Source organism: Protobothrops mucrosquamatus, unplaced genomic scaffold (genome assembly GCF_001527695.2).
Source record: "Protobothrops mucrosquamatus isolate PMUCROS unplaced genomic scaffold, P.Mucros_1.0 scaffold2458, whole genome shotgun sequence".
In the NCBI taxonomy this organism is placed as follows: domain Eukaryota; kingdom Metazoa; phylum Chordata; class Lepidosauria; order Squamata; family Viperidae; genus Protobothrops; species Protobothrops mucrosquamatus.
The window spans coordinates 225,864-241,743 of record NW_015388530.1 but is presented as its reverse complement, the minus strand read 5'-3'; the positions used below and the strand labels follow the sequence as shown (position 1 = coordinate 241,743).

At 40.9% G+C, this 15,880-nt stretch overlaps 1 protein-coding gene across 1 annotated transcript in view; it reads left to right on the top strand.

The window, feature by feature from the left end:
• The window catches only part of SCFD2 (sec1 family domain containing 2), a 178,496-nt gene that overhangs the window by 30,399 nt on the left and 132,217 nt on the right, over window positions 1-15,880 (top strand). The gene's annotated exons all lie outside the window — the stretch shown is intronic.

Below are 15,880 nucleotides of genomic sequence, written 5' to 3'. Positions count from 1 at the left end.
GAACCAGCTGCTAGAGCTCTGTGGGAGTCCTTAATGAATCTAAAACAGAAGGAAAGTTTGATGGAAGTTAGAAGACACTTAGTAGAAGCCGCGAGCCGGGAAAATTTGCCAATCAAGATGAGCATGGGTGAGCCCTTACGCCGCTAACTAACTGCCGTGCCAATGTACTAGAACAGTGGTTCTCAACCTTTTTAATGCCGCGACCCCCAACCGGTCGTAAGTCGAGGACTGAACCGGTCGTAAGTCGAGGACTGAACCGGTCGTAAGTCGAGGACTACCCAACCGGTCGTAAGTCGAGGACTTTCCCTGCCCGGGAGCGCCGCACATGCGTGGTTCTGCCCCCTGCGCCGGCCGAGGCATAGCTGGCAAGCAGCAGAGACGGAGCAGGCCAACCACCAGCTGGCCCAGCTCAAGGGAGGTAAGGCACCCGCCGGAAAAGGGGGGAAAAAATGGCGGACAGCCTTGCTTGGCGACCCCCGTGAAATGGTCGATCGACCCCAAATGGGGTCGCGACCCATAGGTTGACAACCGCTGTACTAGAAGTAGCGTGACTTCACAATGGTTATTCATTTGATAAGGAGGGATGATTCTCCTTGGACAGGAGGCTAAATTTTCTGAACTAATTAGGGTTTTTAATGCCTTTGTTTCGTGGAGACCATTTCTGTGGATTCTGCAGACGTGAACAATCTGTTTTGTTTTTAAGGGAATTAGAACAGTGACACAGTTGTGTTCATCTGCATGACTAACAATATGCTGAAACGTATGTATTGTATCAGCTTGGAGAAATTGTATGATGAATCTTTTGCCTGGGATGTACAGTCCTAAACCACTGGAATATTCTTGAAGGATATTTCCCATAATGTTCATAATATTTCACGTTGATTTCTTTGCTCTCCCTCTCTCTAATATTGTAGATGGTGTGCAATTGGAAAAGAGCAAACTGGATGTCGTGTTTTGTGTAAGAATGAGATGCTCTTAGTGTCTTGGACTACTTAATATTTCTGGTCTTGCACATCTCTCCACCCCCCCATTAAAATACTCAAATTTTCACATGGAACTTCAAAGCATTATTTTTAATATTGTAGATAGAACTTTGAAGTGAAATTGCAGAGAAACAGTTTGGGGCCTGCCCTGTTCTCTGTGAGTATTGCACCGATATCCCCTGATTTGTTGTTGTTGTTGTTAGTTGCGAAGTCGTGTCTGACCCATGGCGACCCCATGGACAACATTCCTCCAGGCCTTCCTGTCCTCTACCATCTTCCGGAGTCCATTGAAGCTCACGCCTCCTGCTTCAGGGACTCCATCCAGCCACCTCATTCTCTGTCGTCCCCTTCTTCTATTGCCCTCCATCTTTCCCAGCATTAGGCTCTTCTCCAGTGAGTCCTTCCTTCTCATTAGGTGGCCAAAGTACTTGAGTTTCAACTTCAGGATCTGGCCTTCTAAAGAGCAGTCAGGGTTGATCTCCTCTAGGACTGACCAGTTTGATCGCCTTGCAGTCCAGGGGACTCGCAGGAGTCTTCTCCAGCACCAGAGTTCAAAGGCCTCAATTCTTTGGCGCTCAGCCTTTCTTATGGTCCAACTTTCACGACCATACATTGCAACTGGGAAAACCATGACCTTGACTATACGCACTTTTGTTGGCAGGGTGATGTCTCTGCTTTTTAGTATGCTGTCTAGATTTGCCATCCCCTGATTTAGAGATATGGAAATGTATATCCTTACCTCCAAGATGGAAGAAATGGGGGACTTTATTTTGGGAGCAATGTACGGACGAAGACGAAATAAAAAGTCTTCACATATCCTATTTCTGTAGATCTTCTCAAAATACCACAAGATCGTTTCCAGTCCATGGCTCAGAAGATTAGAGAGAGTTTGTCTCCATACTTTTTTCTAATACACAAATAGAATTATATGTACAGGTAGTCCTCGATCTACAACAGTTCATTTAGTGACCGTTTGAAGTTACAACGGCACCGAAAAAAGTGACTTATGACTGTTTTTCACACTTACGACCGTTGCGACATCCCCGTGGTCACGTGATCCAAATTCAGACGCTTGGCAGCTGACTCGTATTTATGACGGTTGAAGTGTCCCGGAGTCGATGTGATCCCCTTTTGTGACCTTCTGACAAGTAAAATCAGTGGGGGAAGCCAGATTCACTTAATAACTGGGTTACTGGCTTAACAATTGCAGTGATTCACTTAACAACAAAGTTTTTAAAATGGGGCAAAATTCACTTATCAGATGTCTTATTTAGCAACAGAAATGTTGGGCTCAATTGTGTCCGTAAGTCGAGGACCACTTGTATCTAAGTTGTTATGCCGTATTGATGGTTTTACCCCTTTTGTTTATATACTGTTATTGGTGAGGGGGAACAATGGATCCACTTAAGTTTTAGATTCTTTTTCAAGTCTAGAAAAGAATAGCAAAGTGCATGTGGAGAGATACAGTAGTATAAAGCAGGGGTAGGCAACCTTGGCTCTTTTATGACTCGTGGACTTCAACTCCCAGAATTCCTGAGCCAGCCATGCTGAGGAGAAAGGAAGAGGTTTCCAAGCTCAGCCATGCTGGCTCAGGAATTCTGGGAGTTGAAGTCCATGAGTCATAAAAGAGCCAAGGTTGCCTACCCTTGGTATAAAGTCTTTTAATTGGCCAGTGCAGCTTCCTTTTTTCCCTGATAAATAGAGGATTGCTTTTCTTTACTGCACTGAAAGCTTTAGCATCTTTTAATCATGCTGATGTTATAAATTCCTCTTGATGTCAACCTCTGCAGAAAATTCGGGCAACTAGAATTGGAAAATGCAGTTCTACTAATAGTATAATGTGAGGCAAAATATGTTAATGGTTTCTTTTATGCAGATGTTTTTAGTTTGTTCACAATATGCATTGCCAATATGATGTGAACATGGAAATGAAAATGCTTAGAATGTAGTAGTAGTAGTAGTAGTAGTAGTAGTAGTAGTAGTAGTAGTAGTAATAATAATAATAATAATAATAATAATAATAATAATAATAATAATAATAATAAAGTTGGAAGGGACCTTGGAGGTCATCTAGTCCAACCCCCTGCTCAGGCAGGAAACCCTATACCATTTCAGACAAATGGCTGTCCAGTCTCTTCTTAAAAACTTCCAGTGTTGGAGCATTCACTGCTTCTGGAGGCAGGTTGTTCCACTGGTTAATTGTTCTAACTGTCAGGAAGTTTCTCCTCAGTTCTAGATTGCTTCTCTCTTTGGTCAGTTTCCATCCGTTGCTTCTTGTCCTGTCTTCAGGCGCTTTGGAGAATAGCTTGTCTCCCTCTTCTTTGTGGCAGCCCTGAGATATTGGAACACTGCTATCGTGTCACCCCTCGTCGTTCTCTTCATTAAACTAGACATACCCAATTCCAGCAACCGTTCTTTGATGGAAACTCTCTCCTCCCAATCTAAGAGGTTGTGCAAATGTGGACAAACCAAGGGGCTTTATGAAGTCACCTAGCATCCCATCCCATCCAATGTATCCCTAAGATTGTCCCACTGGAATTTAGTAATAAAGAGCCAAATTTGAGCAGCACAGTTTTATTCTTTGGGAGATATTTTGAGGATGGAAATAGAAGAAGTCATAAATTTACTAAAATTTCAATTTGGGGGGGGGGGGAGCAAAAATCAGTGTATTAAATCAAAGTAGAATCTCTGCTGCTTCCAGAAGCTACTTTATTTGTTGTTATTTATAACATTGATTACCAACTCTCTCCATTACAATTGTGATAATCTCAAAAGCGTATAGAATATAATTGAAACTATAACATTACAACATCTGAAAACAATAGCAGGCTCTGCTAGGAATGACATGCTTTTGAAGCCTATCCCACTCTCATATTGCCATCCAAATATTTTGGTAATAAAACTCTCCAGAATTCCCAGTTAGTTGCTGAAATTTCTGAGAATTATAGATTCACTGGGAAAAGTTCAGCTTGGATAAGGCTATGTTACAACAAAACATGAATTTGTCTCTGCCTGCAAGTCTGATCTGTTCAAATATAGCAAAGAAATCGTGATCATTTGGACAGTGACAGATTTCAACAATCAACGGATTTCAAAGACTTGTGTTACGATACAAAAAATCTGAAGTCTCAGAAGGGTAGTTGAGGCCTGAAAGATAACAAGAAATAGATTGTGTTGCTGTCCCTCAAAGGGTTTAGCAATTGTGCAGGCTGAGAAATAGTTGAGTAACAAAGCTGAGCCGTGAAGTAATCAGGCCATGTGGGATTCCTGCATTAACTGAATTTTCCTTTTAAAAAAAATATATATATAGCAATTTGATTAAAAATTACCATTTAACAATAAAAACAAATAGAAACTAAAAATTATAAAGGAATAAAAAAAAATAGAAAATGCAGAAATGAAAAAGAAAAATATATAAAAATGGCTTCCCCCTTTATCACAAGTATAAGTGTAACTCACTGGTGGCGAACCTATGGCACGTGTGCCAGAGGCAGCACTCAGAGCCCTCTCTGTGGGCACACACGCCATCGCCCCAACCCCACCTTCCCCGCGGCCCCCTCCTCACCAGCAGCCCCCCCAGAGGAGAATCGCCCCCGAGCATGGCCCGCGCGAAGCAGCGCAGCCAAGGACATGGCAGCCGGGCAGCAGGGACAAGACTGCACCCTCGCACCTAGTCACGCACAGTTGATACTGCGGGGTGCAGGCAGAGGGCGTGGCGTCTGCGGGGCCGCCTGGGCGATCTGTGGCGGGCTGTGGAGGCGGTGGGTGGCCGTGCAGGCGGGCAGGGCAGGGGCAGTTTTGGGGCACTCAGTCTGTAAAAGGGTCGCCATCACTGGTGTAACTTATCACCATCTTAAAATACAACAAACAATCTCTTCCTTTGATAGCTCATCTCTTATCTAGAAACAAATGCCTAAGTCCTTGTCATTCAGTCCTGATCAGCAAAATCTAGGATTGGACCACTTACACTATTTTTTAATATTCTTAAGAACAGGATATGATAGGGATAGGGAATAGAATAGAATAGAATAGAATAGAATAGAATAGAATAGAATAGAATAGAATAGAATAGAATAGAATATGGAAAGCATAGAATAGATTGGAATATGGAAAGAATAGAATAGAGTGGAGTGGAATGGAACAGAACAGAACAGAATAGAGCAGAATGGAACAGAATAGATTAGAATATGGAAAGAATAGAGTAGAATAGAATAGAATAAAAAATAGAGTGGAATGGAACGGAACAGAACAGAATAGAATAGAACAGAACAGAATAAAACAGAATAGATTAGAATATGAATAGAATAGAATAGAATAGAATAGAATAGAATAGAATAGAATAGAAAATAGAGTGGAGTGGAGTGGAATGGAATAAGAATGGAATGGAATGGAATAGAATAGAATAGAATAAATAGAATAAAATGAACAGAACAGAACAGAACAGATGAAATGGGATAGGATAGGATAGGATAGGATAGGATAGGATAGGATAGGATAGGATAGGATAGGATAGGATAGGATAAATGGAATGGGATAAGATACAGAATACAGAATAGAATTCTCCGGTGCATAAGCTCTCAATGTACATACAGACAACAAAGTGATAGGTCATAGATCATAAATCATAAGATGCAATCATAAATCACAAGATACAAAGAACAACTGATAAATCATAAGATACCAATAGAAGAAGGTAGTAGAAAAAATGAGAAGTGAGATGAGAAAGATGAAAAGATGACAAGGACATTCCTAAAACAAAGAGAGAGAGAGAGAGAAATGTCCGTGTAAATACTGCTGCTATTTGGCCATCCCTCCCTTTTTTTCAGGTCCTCTTTTGGTGATCAGATGCATGGAGAGCTTCTGAGAGTGATGATTCATAATGCTTTTGTTTGAAGCTTGTCTATTAGCATATTATTGAGCAACCAAAGATGCTTTGCCATCAATGCAGTGGTTTGACTTCAGAAGTAGCCTGCCTTGCTTGGCAGTTTTAACAGGGGACAGTAAATCTGAAGGGAGCCTGAATCCCTTTATTCTGTCCCTTTATTGGCATGCTGAATGATAAAAGCTGAACCACCAGGAGGATAAGAGGAACAAACCCTCCTTTCTATTGCCCTCCTCCACTAATGGAAAAGGGACTCCTTAGTTCTTAGTAAACTATGTGGAATGAAACACAAAAGGCTAAAGGATCTCATTAAAAAGCACAAGGCAGATTTAGCCTAAAGTAACAATAGATTGGTACAGCAGCCTTTGTTCAAGAGGCAGGAGTAAAGCTACTGTAAATCCCTTAACTAGTGTTGTAAGTACATAGGGAAGGGGGGGAAAACCTCAAAGGAAAGAACAGATTTATGGAGATAAGGTACGTCTGAACTTTGTTCAGAACATGAAAGAACATCCAAGATATGAAAAAAAGAACAAATTGTGACCATCTTTGGACATTGCGAAAGGGGGAAACAGGAAAAAATTTATATGAGCCTCATATTCCCAACAGTTTTGAATGTTTGAGTTGGAACTCAAGTATCTCTGTACCACACATCCATCATGAGGAAATACATATTGGAAATTTAGTTTGAACATTACATAAACCCCATTTAGGCCTGTCTTTGCAAAATGGCTTTTGAGAGTGAAATACTGTAAATGTTGTTACTTTAACCTGGTGTTTCCTCAATCTTAGCAACTTTAAAATGAGTGGACTTCAACTCCCAGAATGCTCCAGCCAGCCATGGAGCGGCATGGTGGCCTAGTGGCAAAGACGCTTGCTTCCCAATCAGAAGGTTGAGAGTTCAATCCTAGGTAGCAGCAGATGTTTCTCTCCTGGGGCGCAAAGAAAAAAATATCTACTGTGAACTCTGTATGGCATCAAGAAAGGCATCCAGCTAATAAATACTCAGCTCCATCCAGTCACCTGACTCTACCCTGAATTAATGGATTTGTTGTGAAGTCGTGTCCGACCCATTGCGATTCCATAGACAACGTTCCTCCAGGCCTTCCTGTCCTCTACCATCTTCTGGAGTCCATTTAAGTTCACACCTACTGCTTCAGGGACTCCATTCATCCACCTCATTCTCTGTCGTCCCCTTCTTCTCTTGCCCTCAATCTTTCCCAGCATTAGGCCCTTCTCCAGTGAGTCCTTCCTTCTCATTAGGTGGCCAAAGTACTTGAGTTTCAACTTCAGAATCTGGCCTTCTAAAGGGCAGTCGGAGTTGATCTCCTCTAGGACTAACCGGTTTGATCGCCTTGCATTCCAGGGGACTCGCAGGAGTCTTCTCCAGCATCATAGTTCAAAGGCCTCAATTCTTTGGCGCTCAGCCTTTCTTATGGTCCAACGTTCACAGCCATGCATTGCAACTGGGAAAACCATGGCCTTGACTATACGTACTTTTGCTGTCAGGGTGATGTCTCTGCTTTTTAGTATGCTGTCTAGATTTGCCATAGCTTTCCTCCCCAGGAGCAAGCGTCTTTTAATTTCTTGGCTGCAGTCCCCATCTGTGGTGATCTTGGAGCCCAGGAAGATAAAATCTGTCACTACCTCCATTTCTTCCCCATCTATTTGCCAGGAATTGAGAGTGCCGGATGCCATGATCTAGGGCAGTGGTTCTCAACCTTTTTAATGCCGTGACCCCAACCGGTCGTAAGTCGAGGACTAAACCGGTCGTAAGTCGAGGACTAAACCGGTCGTAAGTCGAGGACTACCCAACTGGTCGTAAGTCGAGGACTTTCCCTGCCCGGGAGTGCCGCGCATGCGCGGTTCTGCCCCCTGCGCCGGCCGAGGCATAGCTGGCAAGTGGCAGAGACAGAGCAGGCCGACCACCAGCTGGCCCAGCCCAAGGGAGGTAAGGCACCCGCTGGAAAAGGGGAAAAAAAATGGCGGACAAAAAAATGGCGGACAAAAAAAATGGCGGACAGCCTTGCTTGGCGACCCCCATGAAATGGTCGATCGACCCCAAATGGGGTCCCGACCCACAGGTTGAGAACCACTGATCTAGGGAGTTTTATGTTAGAGCACAAAACAGCCAGTTGGGCCAGTCTTTCTCATCCCAATTCACCTCATAGGCTTGTTGTGAGGAAAATAGGAGGAGGAAGGAGTATTGTGTGTGTTGTGGCTGCCTTGATTTGTTTTTATGACTCTTTGTTATATATGCCTTTATTACGGTATATATGAGACGCTTGGGTGCTAGTGAGGGAAAAAGCATAAATTAGATAAAGAAAGCAGAAACATTGAGTAACCATATTTAGTATGAAATGTTCTACAAAATGGCTTTAGTTTTTGACAGTTCAAAGGATCTGATGTATACAGCGTACTGTTTTTGAGCTAAAGTGTACAGTATATGAAGCCAAATAAATTAAAGCCTATAGTGATGTTCTCCATAGCTGTTTAGAAGTCAGGAAGGAGTTTTCTGTACAGCATTCTCTAACAATTATGGGGAGCCTGTAGTAAAGTTCTCCCTTCTCCCTCCAAGCGTGATTAATACCATGAATATTTCCTGATACAGTAGTTACATTTGGCAGATAGTCATGCCAAAACATGGAACGAATCAATAGACTCAGTGCGTAAATTATTAGGGAAATATTATTATTATTATTATTTTTGCTTGTTCATTCTAGCAGTTTGGAGCTGATTCCCTCTTGATTCTTGGCAGCTTTACAATACCAAAACAACCTTAAGTGACCTGAGTCAGACATACAGTGTAAACCATCCTTATTCGACAGGGCTCCATCTTCAGACCACCACCCAGGCCTAGGAGAATAACCAGGTCTTCAATAGCTTCCTGAATAGAGGGATAGAATCAAGATCACGTGAAGTATTAATACCACTCTACAATGCCTTGGTAAGGCCACACTTGGAATACTGGATCCAGCTTTGGTCACCACGATGTAAAAAAGATGTTGAGACACTAGAAAGAGTGCAGAGAAGAGCAACAAAGATGATTAGGGGACTGGAGGCCAAAACGTATAAGGAACGGTTGCTGGAATTGGGTATGTCTAGTTTAATGAAGAGAAGGGCGAGGGGGGACATGATAGCAGTCTTCCAATCTCTCAGGGGCTGCCCCAAAGAAGAGGGAGTCAAGCTATTCTCCAAAGCGCCTGAAGGCAAGACAAGAAGCAACGGGTGGAAACTAACTAAAGAGAGAAGCAACCTAGAACTAAGGAGAAACTTCCTGACAGTTAGAACAATTAACCAGTGGGACAACCTGCCTCCAGAAGCGGTGAATGCGCCAACACTGGAAGTTTTTAAGAAGAAACTGGACAGCCATTTGTCCGAAATGGTATAGGGTTTCCTGCCTCAGCAGGAGGTTGGACTAGATGACCTCCGAGGTCCCTTCCAACTTTATCATCATCATCATTATTATTATTATTATTATTATTATTATTATTATTATTATTATTATTATTATTATTATTATTATTATTATTATTATCTTTGGGGGCTATCATTCCAGAGGGCAGATACTATAACTAAGTATGCTCCTTGGGTCCTGCTAGGCATCATTGTTTAACTGATGAGATTCAAAGCATGCCCAATCTCATAGGACAGCTGGAGACAGGTGGTCCCTCAAATCAGTTGGACTTGTGCCATGAAGGGCTTATAGGACAGGGGTGTCAAACTCAATTTCACTAAGGGCCGCATCAGCATTGCGGTTGCCCTGGGGGGGCTGGGGTGTGTGTGGCCAGAGTGAGTGCAGCCTACTGGGTGGGCATGGATGGAGTGGGTGTGGCCTACTGGGTGGCCGTGGCCAGTTCTACATCATTCGCGTCAAGGGTGCCTACGGGGGCCTGGGCAGGAGTGGGACAGATCTGAGGGTCTCTGGCAGAAGGGGGTGGGACCGGAGAAAGTGCCAAGGCATGGTCCACCAGGGCAAGTGCCAAGATGGCCACCACAAAATTGTACATTGGCTCCCGGCTGGCCTGGGCCAGGGCCAAGGCAGCGGAGGCCGTTCCCTCACTGTTTCCAGGATGGTTTCGCGGGCCACATGAAACCACTTCGCAGGCCGCATCCGGCCCCCGGGCCTTGTGTTTGACATGTCTGTTATAGGAGATAACCAGTATTTTGAATTGTACCTGGAAGACTGCTAATAAACAATGGTTCACAGGAGCATAATAAAGCATGCACACCTACTGCCCACACCACTGCATTCTGGACCACTGTTACTGTCAAGTGCCAGCGAAATCAGGAGATCCAGGCAGTTCAAATGGGTGTATCATAAATAACTTTTAACATAATTAGTAGAAGAATGCACATCCTTGTCTTTAATTCAGTCAATGAAATATGTAAGCCGTAATGATCGAGACATTTTGTTCCTTGCAATCTTATTAACTTTTCCGAGTTGGGCTTCCAGAACAAAGATTTTGGATAATATTTAAGCAAAACAAGAGATAATAATATATCAAGGAACAAACCAACACATGTGATTTCCTCTGTACTATCGCTCTGGATTTATTCATTTTGGAACACCAAAAACAGTGTTTTTTTTCCACAGAGTTCATCCTTCTGTTGTCCCTGAGAATCATCACTTAGTAATGGACTCACAGATATATTGCTTTCTGTTGTTGGCCTATATTAGTGTATTTCCTTCGTTCCTTCCTTTGTTCCTTCCTTCCTCCCTCCCTCCCTCCCTCCCTCCCTCCCTTCCTTCCTTCCTTCCTTCCTTCCACAGGTGACTTATTATAATTTAAAAAAGGAAGGGACTTTGGGAGATGTGCACTGGTTTACATCTTGAAAGGCATCTAATAATTATTGAGGAATTACGTTTTTATAGTGTTACAAGAGAGCCATGATGATATAGGGGGGAAAAATTATTGAACAAATGAAAAATATTATTTCCTGCATAAAAATGTTGCCTGAATATATCTAGACATGGATTACATTTTCCATTGGCTTTATTTCTATATTCTTGAGAACGACTGTAATATATATAAATATATATATATTTTCCCCTGCATCGTAGGGAGAGTCACCCCTGATCAGCTTCACACGTATATCCAGCTTTTCAAGAAGAAAATTGATGCTCTTGAAAATCATTGCGGGCTTCTGCAGATTGCGCTGGCTGTTGTACAGACTCTAAAAGACCCTCAGAACGCCAAATGGGACAACTTTTTAGCCTTTGAACNAGCTGTCAAACGGCTTGATACCTCTCCCCTGGGCATAGGGGGATAGGTGAGCTGCCCGAGGTAGGAGTTGAGTTCCCGAGTCGTCCCTTGTGGACGATGTAGGTGAGAACTCCTCCGGAGCCCCGGGCTTCTCCGCGATCCAGGACGCCTTCGCTAAAAAGCGAAGCTAGAAGCTGCCGTCACCGCTGCAACTTAAAGAAAACTGTGAGTTTGCCGTATAAGCAGACGAACCGACCCTGGAAGTCTGTCTTGTAATTTATGGACTATACTCTAACTTGGATAATATGTTCTTCTCTGTACTTGAGTTGGAATGAGAAAGTGAACTTAAAATGGCGATGATTTGATACTTTTCAGCAAGAAGTGAAAGTGATTTCCGGTTTGAACTTTTGTTACTTCTAACTGGCGCATTATTTGCTTTGGCTGAATTCTTTACAAGACTTTTTAACAAATTGGATTATATTGTAAAGATGGCTTCGAAAAAAACTGCGCCTTCGATTGTAAAATATACATCTCCGATGACCCAGACACCTCAGCCAACTTCAAAAACTTCCCACCCGTCACACCCTCCATCTTCTTCGTCTCCACCGCCCTCCGGCAAAGAGCTGCAGGATCTGATGGCTGCAACTATTAAGCAAATGACCGAGATGTTTCAAGAGATGGATGTTAAAATGCAAAATAGATTTGATCAATTATCGCAGCAACAACTGGAGTTATCACAACAACAGCATGATTTAGCACAGAAGCAGGATGATTATTGTGTGAATGTGGCAACTGCTTTTAAGGGCTTGGCGGATTATGTGGATGCTATAGCAGAGAGGCTGGAACAGAATGAGCAAAAAGCAGAAGGAAGTGACCAAAGACTTGAGCTTGTAGAGGAGGGTCTGGAAAATGTTAGGAGTGATGTGCTGATCGCCCAATTTCGTGACATGGAGTTTGCAATTCGTATTCGTGGCCTGGCTGAGGATCCAAAAGAGAACTTAAGACAAGTAATTGCAGATGCACTTGGAGACGTTTTGTCGTGCGGTCAGGAAATCTATCTGGAAATTGAACGTGCCTTTAGGGTAAACTCCTGGATTGCAAGACAAAGGAACTTACCTAGAGATATAGTGATATATTTTACAAGAAAATCTAGACGTAATGAAATAATGCAGCTCTTTTACCAACAGAGATTTAAAATTTTGAATCAAGATATTATTCTTCTAAAAGAAATCCCAGCAAAAATACTTAGAGCGCGCAGAGATTATGCTTTCCTGACACAAGAGTTGAAGATTAGACAAATAAATTTTAGATGGGATATACCGGTGGGCATAATCGTAACAATATCTGGCAAACACTACAGGCTTAACTCGATTAGTAAAGCTAAAGACTTTATGGCGTCTGTTTTACAATCAGAACGCCCACCTACACCTCAGAGGGCCGATGTGGTTGAACAGATGATTGTGGATTTTTCTTCTGCCTCTGTTCAAGATCTAGAGGAAAGCCCAAAAGCTAATGGGAAGGAACAAAGGATTACGCGCGCAGCTCATAGACGCAAGGAAAAGGAAAGACAGATGACAGCTCGACCACCAGCTGATACTCCTGCAGCTGATTGTCAAATACCGGCTATTTCACAGCCAGTAGGTGGCGCTCGTCCTAAGGTCTTTGTGAAGTCATATGCTGCTAGTCTTGTCAGTGGAATAAAGTCTCCTAATGAGTAAGCTAATATCATGGAATGTAGGTGGACTGAACGTTCCCCATAAAAGACGTAAGATTTTTCATTATTTAAGACATTTTAATAATGACATTATATGTTTACAAGAGACTCATATTCTGGCTAAAGATCAAAAACTATTATTGAACCCTAAGCTTGGAGACCTGTTTGCTGCACCTGCCTTAAAAAAGAGAGCTGGGGTTGCGATGTATATTAAAAGGCATCTTTCACCTGTTCTAAAAGAAGTTGATAAAGAAGGAAGATACTTATTTGTGGAAATAAATCTAAATGGAAGAAAGTGCTTAATAATAGGGGTTTATGCACCCAATCAACTTGCAGCTCAAAAGCAATTTTATAGGCACTTACATCAGAAAATCGTGGCGATGGATTATAACTCTTTGATTGTTATGGGAGACTGGAATGGGGTTTTGGATACGTTAAAAGACAAAAAGACAACTTCTAAGGATGTAACCCTTTCCAGACTACCTAAATCTTTTTTTGCCATGAAAGATGATTTAGAATTGATGGATGCTTGGAGATTACAACATATCAATGAACGTGATTTTACCTTTTTTTCCCACAGACATGACTCTTTTTCAAGGATTGATTTTGTTTTGATATCGACTGATTTAATTACAGGCTGTAACAAAACTAAAATTTTCCCTAGAACTTTGTCTGATCATAGCATGGTGTGGATGGAGATTGGTCAAAAAACAAAGAGGAAATCTTGGAGAATAAATGAAAATTTGTTTAACTATGAAGATAAGGTTAAGGCTTTGAAGGAATCTATGGAAGAGTTCTTTCAACTCAATATGGACAAGGAAACCTCTATAAATATTGTATGGGATGCTGGCAAGGCTTATTTAAGAGGAATACTGATTGCTATGAATAATGCCTATAGACGTAAGCAAATGCAGATTAGATTTAACTTGGAAAAAGAAATTGGGAGGAAGGAAAAATTATTATTACAACGACCAACAGATATCAACTTAAAAAACTCTATTAAGATGCTTAAAGATCAATTCAACTTATTAATTGCTGATCAGGTGGCCACCAACTTGAAGTATATTAAACATAACACATTTGCTAACGCAAATAAACCGGGGAGATGGTTGGCTCACCAGATACGTAAGAGACAAAAGGCGAGGCTTATTTCTAAAGTTTTGGTCAAAGATCGTGAAATTCATCAACAAGAACTGATTAAAAAGGCATTTACTGAATTTTATTCGTATTTATACTCCTCAGAGACTATAAATAGTAAAGACATTGACAAATATCTACAATCTTCATCTATATATAAACTTACAGTGGAGCAGCAGAAAATTATGGATGAAGAGATTACAACAGATGAAATTTTAAATGCAATTAAACAATTGAAAGTTGGTAAAGCTCCTGGGACGGATGGTTTAACAGCAATTTATTATAAGTCATTGTCAGCCATATTGTTACAGCCTTTAAAAATTTTATTCAATAGAATTATGTTGGGAGAACAAATACCTCAGTCTTGGACAAGAGCCTTTATATCTTTGATACCGAAGGATGACAAAGAAATTTTGGAACTTAAAGATTATAGACCTATCTCCTTGCTGAATGTGGATTATAAAATTTTTGCAAAAATCTTGGCCAATAGATTGATGCAGATATTACAACATTATATACATGATGATCAAACTGGTTTTATATCTGGGAGATACATGAAGAATAACATTAGGCAAATTGTAAATCTACTGGAATATTTGGACAAGAATAATCAAATACCTTCGGCTTTTATTTTTCTTGATGCGGAGAAGGCCTTTGACAAATTGGAATGGCAATTTTTAAATAAATTGTTGGACTATATGAACTTTGGAGATCAATTCAAAACAGCTATAAAGGCGATATATCAAAAACAGACTGCTCAAATAATTATAAATGGAGATTTGACAGAGCCTATAGATATACAAAAAGGTACTAGACAAGGCTGCCCACTTTCTCCTCTATTATTTGTATTGTCATTAGAAATTCTGCTATCTAGAATTAGAGAGTCTACAACGATTAAAGGTTTAAGAATTTCTGCTAAAGAATATAAACTTAAAGCTTTTGCTGATGATTTAGTTTTTACATTGTCTCAACCAATTGAGTCACTGGAAACTTTGTTGCAAGTGCTGCATCAATATGGCAAGGTGGCTGGATTTAGAACTAATGTTCAAAAGACTAAAATTCTTACAAAGAATATGATGGCCAAAGATAAAAATCAACTTATGCAGATATCAGGATTCGAAGTGGTTAATAAAGTCAAGTATTTGGGAATTTTCTTGTCATCCTCTTAACATGAAACTTTATCAGAATAATTATGAAAAATTGTGGAAATCAGTACAAAAAGACTTATTAATGTGGAAAAAACTTCACTTTTCCTTGCTGGGTCGTATTGCGGCCATCAAAATGAATATTCTACCTAAGTTTCTTTTTTTATTCCAGATGATACCTATCTTAAAAAATGAACTTAACTTGAAAGAATGGCAGAGAGACTTGAACCGCTTCATTTGGGAAGGCAAGAAGGCACGGGTTAAATTTAAGATTATTCAAGATGTTAGAGAACGTGGAGGACTTAAAGCTCCAAATTTGATACTTTATTATGATTCTTGTGCATTGACATGGATGACGGATTGGATTAATTTATCCAACAAGAGGATATTGAACCTGGAAGGATGGGACTTGTACTTTGGGTGGCATGCTTATCTCTTTATGCAGAAAAAGATTGACAAAACTTTTAGAAACCATATAATAAGGGCTGCATTGTTAAGAGTTTGGCAAAAATATTTCTTTAAGTTTGATGTTAAACTTCCAATTTGGGTGATACCATCACATATTTTTCTGACTATACCAAGATTTGTGGTTATGGAGGCGCCATCTTATAAAGACTTGTTATATTTGAGTGGTAGTGGTGAATGGTGCCTCAAATCAATAGAAGTTTTGAGACGGAAGTATCCAGACTTTTCCTGGCTTGTGTATAGACAAATTCAAGAGAGATGGCGAATTGATAAAAAAACTGCTTTTTTTATGGAAAATGGGAATTTTTTGAAACAAGTAAGGGATGATGCTAAAGGACATATTAGAAGGA